We start from the raw sequence: 8621 nt of genomic DNA on the forward strand, positions 1-8621 counted from the left end.
TGTACGATGGCCTTGCGGGGCTTGAATTATATGTTTCTTGCTTTCTGAGAACATCCTGATGACTGTAGTAAAATACCGTATGAAAAAAATTGGGGTTGACCAAGTAATTGCTCAGAATTGCCGTTTAAATTTAAGATTTAAGTTATTGAGCCGTTCGGTCATTGACTAAATATTGGACAAGACACTAAAACTAAGTACTGTACAAAAAAAGAAATAACCTATGCAATGCATTCCTCTTGCCTTGCAAACAAAAAGTCCAAAGAGCACACCATGCAAAAATACAATAAATGAAACTGTAGCCTATAAGTTAGCATGCAGAGGAGAAAATGTAAAATTTAACAAAACAGGAAAAACGCTTATTTGTTACCCGATGTATTTTTTCATTGTTAAGATCTTTTGAAGTACCGTAGGCCTCAATAAAATTTTACTAAAAAAACTGTATTCATGTTAACTTGCTCTTCTGTTCTTCAATTAGGGTGCAGCTACCATACTATCGATTGAAAATATCAAAGTTTAAACAATCGATACATATATTATCTAACAAAACAAAGAACACACGTCTCGTAACCGAACGTGTATTAGGCGTCCGGCTGTGACGTCACCGGGTTGTGGAGGCCTGGAACACCATTACCACATACGATGTACTGCCGTTGGTTGTTCGTAGTGTAGCGGATAGAGTACTCGGCTGATGTTCAAGAGATACTTAGATTGAATCCCATCGGTGACTGTTAGGCTGAGTCTGCGTGCAGTATGGCAATTTTCAAACTATAGAAGTGGTTAAGCTATTTTTAACTACCCCCACCACCTCAATTTGCCCACAAAACATCTGTTTACTGCTGTCAAGTGAGTCCAGTGACCACAGAATTAAATTTAAATTTTTTTTATTCTGTGGTCGCTAAATGAGTCAGTATTGAGTTTAGCTCTGACTTTATAGCAGGCCCACTCACTCGACACTCAATGGTTTAGTTGAACACAGTGTTGCCAGATTGACCGGCGTAAATTATCGTACAAGCAGTCCAAAATTATTGTATTTGGGGCAAAATGATTGAACACACAATTTTTTTGATATTATGATGTAAAACGAGCAAGTCGATGATGAAATCACCGAAATTTAACTCTATTTGTCTCTGTCACCCACCTATATATATATTACGGCCGTTTCGGCATCAAAATGCCATCCTCAGATACATACATCCACCGGATTTGGCGTCGTCAAACTTGATACACACACGTAACACGATAACAAACATTTAAAACATAAAAAACGAAAGACAGGCCTGTCGCGCACATGATGAGTACGTGTACGGAAGCTGACTGGACAACTGCTAGTTCGTTCCAGCCGTTGCGGTATTATCTCTTGGACTTTGATCCCTTGGCTTGCTTCGTTTGATGATGTTATTGAAAATAGTGTGAGATTTAAATTGTAGTTGGTAATTTAGTATGGATTCATTGTTGTATTTTATTTTATGGGCTTTATAAATCTCATATTCCTCAAGGGTGTCTAGTCTATTTCCATTCATACAGGCGTGCAGAATTTCTAAGCCATTGTCCAAATCAAGTAAGTCGTGATTATTGTCAACCAGGTGTTGTGCGAAAGTGGATTTTTGTTTGTCAGTTTTTCCGTTAGGGCGATGTTCTTTGTATCTAATGCTAAAGGAACGTCCTGTTTTTCCGATGTACGTACTCGGACAACTAGCGCATTTTATTTTATATACACCTGATTGGTCAGCTTTATTTTTATTAATCTTAGGTTTTAACTTATTTATAACTTTATTGCTGGTTCTGAAATCTAATCTGTTATCAATCTTTGCTATTGTGATGTCCAGGAAATTTATTTTACTTGATTGCTCAGTTTCCATAGTAAACTTCAAATTAGGCGCTATATTGTTGAGGAACTTGTGCAAAAGGTCGAGCTGTCTTGTGTTACCCTTGAAAATAAGAATGGTATCATCAACATAACGGTGATATTCCATTATCTTGTTTTTCTGTTTGTTTAGGTCAGAGAATATATACTTATTTTCAATATGGTTCAGATATACGTTGGCGAGTAAACTTGATAAAGGAGAGCCCATTGCTAGGCCAGTTGGTTGATTGTAATATTTATCATTGAATTTGAAATAATTTTGTCTGAGTATTTCTTTTAACAAAGTTAGTAATTCAGTAATCGCTTCAGGTAGTAAACTCGAATCTTTGTTGAGGTGGTCTTTGACTATGTCTAGAGTTTGGTCGACAGGGACATTAGTAAAGAGATTGACTATGTCGAATGAAACTAGTAAATCATGAGGGTTTACTTGTACATTTTTGGCTTTGTTGATGAAATCATAGGTGTTGATTAGGCTGTAATTATTATGTAGAACTATTTGTTTGCTTAATATATATTCAAGTTTCTGCCTAAAGAATGAGTTGAAAAAGCATGGAATTAAACTTGCTTTCAGAACCAGCAATAAAGTTATAAATAAGTTAAAACCTAAGATTAATAAAAATAAAGCTGACCAATCAGGTGTATATAAAATAAAATGCGCTAGTTTTCTGAGTACGTACATTGGAAAAACAGGACGTTCCTTTAGCATTAGATACAAAGAACATCGCCCTAACGGAAAAACTGACAAACAAAAATCCACTTTCGCACAACACCTGGTTGACAATAATCACGACTTACTTGATTTGGACAATGTCTTAGAAATTCTGCACGCCTGTATTAATGGAAATAGACTAGACACCCTTGAGGAATATGAGATTTATAAAGCCCATAAAATAAAATACAACAATGAATCCATACTAAATTACCAACTACAATTTAAATCTCACACTATTTTCAATAACATCATCAAACAAAGCAAGCCAAGGGATCAAAGTCCAAGAGATAATACCGCAACGGCTGGAACGAACTAGCAGTTGTCCAGTCAGCTTCCGTACACGTACTCATCATGTGCGCGACAGGCCTGTCTTTCGTTTTTTATGTTTTAAATGTTTGTTATCGTGTTACGTGTGTGTATCAAGTTTGACGACGCCAAATCCGGTGGATGTATGTATCTGAGGATGACATTTTGATGCCGAAACGGCCGTAATATATACGGAAACTACGGAGCTGTGACGAGGTAATTGTACAATTATATTATAGTAAAGTGATGTTACTGTTTTTCCATATATTACAATGGGAAACATTTTTTAAATGTATATTTATCAATATGAAATAGATTATTTTCTTAACACCGAAAAATAATCGTACTTTATGACAAAAAATCTTACACAACATCAAAATTATCGTACAATTTTGCAAAATTATTTTTTATGGGGAAGTAGCAAAAGTATCGTAGGCCTACAAATACGATAATTATCTCAGACCTGGCAACACTGGTTGAACAGTTGACTCTGTGTTCTTTGTTGAATTGTCTTGCTGTGCGTGAATCTACACTTATTAAAATCAGTTTTAAAAAGTTATTATTATTATTTAAAGTTTATTCTGGATATTGCTTTATATTAATTTAATTATTTTGTTACCTTACAATATCTTGTTTAGTGTTGGTAGATAACTACCTACATGTTTCGTGGCGACTGCCACATCCTCAGGTTTATCCTCTTCTCAGATTCGTCATCAATTTAAAGCATAAAACACAGAACACACGTAAAAACACGTTTATTTTGGTACCGTTGCTCAAGTCGCCGCCGGCCCGACCAAACGCGTGCACACATCGTGACGGTACCAAAATGAATGTAATGTGTTTTTTTACGTGTGTTCTGTGTTTTATGTTTTAAATTGATGACGAATCTGAGAAGAGGATAAACCTGAGGATGTGGCAGTCGCCACGAAACATGTAGTTATCTACCAACACTAAACAGGATATTGTAAGGTAACAAAATAATTTAATAGGAAATTTAAGATCTCAAATACGAAAATATGGGGTCTTAAATTTTGAAACCTAGTAGGCCTACAATATTAATATACAATACCGAACGTACTGAAAAAATTAAACCCCCTGTTATATTCAGGGGGTATTAGACCTAGGGGTTGCGGCATTATCACTTCGATAAAATCCATTGTTGACTTGGCGAGGATCGAACACGGGACCTCAGAGACTGAAGTCCCGTGCTCTAACCACTACGCAAGCTCGCTCCCCCCTACATACATATATAAGCCTATAGCAATATGAACCCCCTCCCCGTACATATGCCTATTCCTGGCTACACTACTGCATGCTATAGTAAAGAGATAAAAAAAGGCAATTGGATGTAAAAATGTGGTACACATTTAGTCTTCCTGCAAGGGCACTGTAGACAGTATATTCTAATGCCAATATACATCATATTTAAAAAAATTTAAAGATCTGTGCTAAAAGAAATGGAACTTTGAACACACTAATAGAAAGTAATGGAATTAAAAGTCTAAAAGAAAAGAAATAAAGCAGAACCTAGCAATAAGCCATCCAAGAAGATAAGGTGGACACAGTAATAGAGAACAACGATGATGATAGCATATTGGAGTAAACGAAAGTTAAATTGACGGTAACAGAAAATGTCGTACACTTACTATGGACGATTCTACTCTTCACTTTTACATGTTTTTTGTATGTTTTTACCACTTAAAAAGCCTGAGTAAAGTCTTGATAGATTTTAATTGTATGGTAACTTTATAAATAACATCAGAGATACTCAATTAAATTAATAGTCATATTGAATGAGATAAAAACTGTGTTATTAACTCAAGCTTCTACCCTTTATACCCATAGGCAGCATGGGTATAACGTAGGCCTAACTAATAGCATCTATGTAGCTAAAGGCTAGGTGTGCTTTACTTCTCAAAATCTCAAAAAAATTACCAATCGACCATAAATCTAAAAAATTACCAGATGATAAATTTGTAAAAAATTACACAGAGTTCAAAATGAGTTATAAATCTTTTCCGATTAACAAAATTTAGTGTTAATAATATTAACTTACAGGTTATTAAAAATATCTCAAAAGAAATCCTTATGTCCAGCTGCAAATAGGCTAGTAGTATAGTGTTTAAAGCCGCGTTTACACCAAAGTCTTCCACTAAGTTTTCCACTAGTTGCGGACACTTGTTACTTTTTCTACAAAATGCGATGACTTTCTGTTGTCCACTAGTGGAGGGAAAAGTTGTCCACTAAATTTTGGTTTCCCGCGGAGAGTCGGTAAAGATCAAAGAACGTTTACAACAAAAAGTGGGAGACTAGCTGCTACACGCTTTGCGCAAGCAACTTGTGGAAAACTAGTGGAGAACTATTCCCCCCCCTCCACGTACCCCGCGTGTGAGGCCTTTATGACTTTCCTGAAGTTAGTATCATTTTTCTTGACTTTATGTCCGATCATAGAAATTGAATATTCAAAATCAATACTTGTCATTCTCAGCAAGCTTTTTACGCTCCCGTTGCACCTCAGCTCACCATTCAACGGATCGACGTCATCTTCTCGGAGATCATCCAGCATGTCACTGCCATTGTACCTATCCCTAGCCATCAACAAGGTCTCACCCAATATCTTCGCAGACCTCTTGTATAGAGGCTGGCTATAATTACACAAGCAGCCGCGGCATAGATTGCGTCTTCTTCGTCCGACGATATCCTTGACACTACTGTGTATAACTGTAGTGATCATTTCGTGCCAATAATTTGGCAACAAGTTTTCCACTAGTTGCTCTAAATTAATGAGGAGCAACATTTAGTTGTAAACTTTTAGTTGTAAAGTTTTGGTTGTAAACTTTTGGTTGTCAACTTTTGGTTGTCAACTTTGGTGTAAACGCGACTAAAAAGTATAGTTTATTAATTTGCCGTGATCAATCCAACAACTTGAAATTAAACTATACTGTCCTATATGAAAGGAGTTGGCTATTCTTATTTTTAAATGTAATTTTTACTTTGTGATAAACACTAAAGTAACTTTAGAGTACAGTTTTTGAATAGTGCTTTGAATTAAGCCTCATTACCAAGATCAACTTTTAAATAGTTGTTCCTTAGAGAACTTTTTCTTTCTGGCCAATTTAGATGGTACTCTGGGAATGTTGATAATCATTGATTTTTGTTGTTGTTACAGATTGGCGCTATATGTATATGAGTATCTCTTGCACGTTGGAGCGCAAAAAGCTGCTCAAACCTTTCTATCTGAGGTAATATGCTGCATATACTAATAATGCTGGGCCTATGACTAATTTTAAGTGTGCAAGGCTTCAAAATCGTTTCATAACAAATTTAGCATTATCAGAAGGCTCTAAAATTTGAATATCAAAATGTGAATATAAATTAAACATACAATAACCAAGTTCTTGTTACAAATAACCAAATCACAAATACCCATTTGGAATGTTTGAAGCTTTGTTTGGTACTTGGTTTGCGATGGTATCTGATAAATGCTAAGGGCTCAATTTGAGGACGAACACGTTGGAACAACACTCTTGGACAACTCTTAAGGAAATGTACATTCAAATTTTAAACAATTTTAAAGGAAGACTTCTAAATAAATAATACTGCGTTTTGTTTTACAGCTGTTTGGTTGCTTTATGTTCCTACAAAGTAATGTTTTTGGAGTGACGGAACTCCTGTAAGGCTGGGGCCACACATCGTGGTTTGGTGGTGTTAGTAATCACCGCGCGATTGAACCATTTCCTTTTGGGTTTCCTACCCTACGTCTAGGTTCATTTCACTCACAGTAGTCATGGTAGCTTAACAAACTGATGTTAACTTGTGCGTTAGAAGCGTGTGGTGACGTGGAACCAAAGATTAACATAAAACACTGGGTCTTCCTTCATAACAGATAAACCATTTGTGTTTCATGCTTTTTACAAGCTCATGCAAAACCGTAGTGTGGAGTTTTCTTGGTAATTACTGTGTATGTCAATAGCTTTGATGGACGAGCTACTTGAATTTATCCGTTCTCATATAATCAGGAAAAATACAGTCATGAGATATTCAATTAGTGCCAAAGAGCATCTGGCGTGACAGGTAAGATGCTCTTTACTCTATTATAATTAATAAATCACTACAAATGGCAGAAGAAGAGCTCACCCCATGTAGTCAAACCGTGACATCTGGTGTGTCTCATAAGACTGCTTGTGTCATCCCTCCAACGCAGTTTAGTTTGATGCATTGCAACATGGCCGCCAGGCCCCTAGCTCGCATGTCATGAGTGCCCAACCATTGATTGAGTCAGTTGTTGGAACTCGCGGCTCGACCACCAAGCAAAACCTCGTTGTGTGACCCTAGCCTTATGGTTTCATTTCCAAAATCTATAATTCTACAAATTACTGAGTATGATACAATTGAGGAACTTTTAGTTGATAAGCTAATAAACTAACTGAATAAGTATCTTAAAATATTAGGTCCATATACCCAGGGCTGCTTTTAGGGTCAGTTTAAAGCCCCAAGCAAATCCAAAAGCAGTGCCCCCATTTTTTCCTAGTGCGGGCAGGCGGTGGTTGAGGGGTACCCGGTGGGCGCCCCCAAACCTTCGGCGCCCCTGTGGGCCTGCATATACCGAGATTTAGTAAACTCACATTAGAAGGTTTAAAGCCAAACTGAATATTTAACTCAATGGTTGTGATTTGTGTTTAAAAAAATTATCTTTAGCTTAGTTAGTTCAAAGTAATCAGTAAGTGCACACATTTTTGCTGATGGTATAGAAGTATTAATATGAAATATTGAGTTTTGGTTATTAATTGTTATTGGGAATTTGTTTTTTTATTGAAAGTTACAGCTACATCAAACCAAGTTAATTTCATTACCGTAAAACGGGGCTACTTTGTAAGGATTTTTTTAATTTTCTTAATAACTTTTTTATTTATGAAGATATTTTATTGGAACAAATTGTCCGTATTTGTATAGGCTATCAAACTATGTTTAGGACAAAAATTCAGTGTTCATACCTAACAAAAATAAATTTTTGAGTGTACAAAGTAGCCCCAGGGTCGGTGCTACTTTGTAACAGTTATTACATTTCCAAATAACTCCAAGATGTTAGGCTTGGGGCTGCTTTAAAACATACTTTTGATAGCTGGGGCTATGTGGGACAATTTGTCACAACTTTTATTTTTCTATCTCTATTACTTTGGGAATTGCAGCTATTTGAAAAAAAAACCTTACGTGGGGATTATGGTACATTCTAAGGGTTTTGTAATATATACATGAAGGCAACTATATAGAATTGAAATTATGCATGCAATGTGTAGGCAAAGAGTGTTAACATAACAAAATTGATAAATGGCTCGTAAGTTACATCCTGTTATTTTTTTGTACAATCCCATTTTAGCTTGTTATTGACCACAAGACCTAAAAATCTCAACTGATTCTATTTCAATACTTTTTTCATTTACTTCCAAATTTGGGTTGACTTAAGTTGTGATTGTTCAAATGCTGATCCAAACTAGCAAGTTCTTTTAGACTTCAAATTTCTATGTCTTGTGATGAGCGACCGGATATTTTCAAACTGGCATCATTGGCATAGAGACGTAATGCGGAGGATGATTCATACGAGATAGCAAAGAAACAAAAGCCACCCCAGAATTGATCCATGGGGCACATCAAATTTTATCTCTCTGATATCAGAATCATATTTAATTACCCTATGCAGTTACTGTCAGTGATGTAGTTTAGCTGGACAAATTGTTTTCT

This window comes from Macrosteles quadrilineatus, unplaced genomic scaffold (genome assembly GCF_028750875.1).
Source record: "Macrosteles quadrilineatus isolate MER2022 unplaced genomic scaffold, UCM_ALF_1.0 Scaffold_7__1_contigs__length_78375512, whole genome shotgun sequence".
Classification (NCBI taxonomy): domain Eukaryota; kingdom Metazoa; phylum Arthropoda; class Insecta; order Hemiptera; family Cicadellidae; genus Macrosteles; species Macrosteles quadrilineatus.